This window comes from Gossypium arboreum, chromosome 11 (assembly GCF_025698485.1).
Source record: "Gossypium arboreum isolate Shixiya-1 chromosome 11, ASM2569848v2, whole genome shotgun sequence".
Taxonomy (NCBI): domain Eukaryota; kingdom Viridiplantae; phylum Streptophyta; class Magnoliopsida; order Malvales; family Malvaceae; genus Gossypium; species Gossypium arboreum.
The window spans coordinates 43,909,751-43,911,035 of NC_069080.1; the positions used below are offsets into that span (position 1 = coordinate 43,909,751).

The 1,285-nt window shown below is 38.4% G+C and overlaps 1 non-coding gene across 1 annotated transcript; it reads left to right on the top strand.

Moving 5' to 3' along the window:
- Positions 1-928: 928 nt before the first annotated feature.
- On the top strand, positions 929-1,034 carry LOC128284810 (small nucleolar RNA R71). Its single transcript, XR_008275233.1, has one exon. It is a non-coding gene; the product is annotated as a small nucleolar RNA R71 (small nucleolar RNA).
- Positions 1,035-1,285: the final 251 nt, after the last annotated feature.

Consider the following 1,285-nt stretch of genomic DNA (forward strand, 5'->3'; position numbering starts at 1 on the left):
AGAATAACAGTTCAATACTGACGCACTCAAAGCAATAATAAAAGTGAGCATGAAAGGATGAATAGATGCTCAAAAGGCTCAAAAATGTCACAAAAATTATGGCTTTTTGATGTTTAAACTCGTGAATTCCAATTCAAAGTAATACCTAGACTTGGGGAAACTGCCTAAGATTTTGAATTAATTACGTATTAATTACATTGAGTTGTTCCCTTGGGTTAGGTTTGGTATTACTTGGCAAACTACCTTGTGGTCGTTCAGAGATCAGTTTGGAAAGCTGGCCTATCTGAGTTTCAAGTCCTTGGATCGATGCTTGTTGATTTTTAAGTGCTGTCTCGGTATGCTGAAAACGGGTTTCTGACACTGATATGAACTTTGAGAGCATCTCCTCAAGGTTAGGTTTCTTCTGTTGTTGATAAGGTGCTGTTGAAAACCCTGAGGATTTTGTGGCTTTTGATTTCCTTGACCACCCCAGGAGAAATTTGGGTGGTTCCTCCAACCTGCATTATGAGTATTACTATATGGGTTATTTTGAGATCTAAAGTTATTATTACCCATATAGTTGACTTGTTCCTCTTTGGTTGTGGGATTGAAGGATTGATATTCTGTATGCACACCTCCTCCGCTTAAGTCACACCTCATTACTGGATGTACCTACGTAGAACCAAGAAAACTATCAATCTTTTTATTGAGAAGTTCTACCTGATTTGACAGCATAGTAACTGAGTCCACGTTATAAACACCGGCTGTTTTTGTTGGCTTAGTCCTTATGACTTGCCACTGATAGTTATTCAGTGACATTTCTTCAATGAATTCATAAGCCTCTACAGGTGTTTTGTTGTTGATGGTTCCGCCAGTAGCTGTGTCAGCGATTTGCCGAGTCGAGGGATTTAGACCATTGTGGAATGTTTGCACTTGAAGCCAAAGCGGTAACCCATGGTGAGGGCACCTTCTCAATAAGTCCTTGTATCTCTCCCATGCATCGTAAAGTGTTTCTAAATCCATTTGCAGAAAAGAAGAGATATCATTATGTAATTTAGCTATTTTAGCCGCCGAAAAATATTTTAGTAAAAATTTCTCGGTTATTTGTTCCCAAGTAGTGATAGACCCTTTTGGTAACGAGTTCAACCACTGTTTAGCTTTGTTTCTCAGTAAAAAGGAAAATAACCGAAGACGAATGGCATCATCAGAAATGCCATTGATTTTGAATGTATCGCAAAATTTCAGGAAATTTGCTAAGTGAGTGTTGGAATCTTCATCCTGCAAACCATCAAACTGAACAAACTGC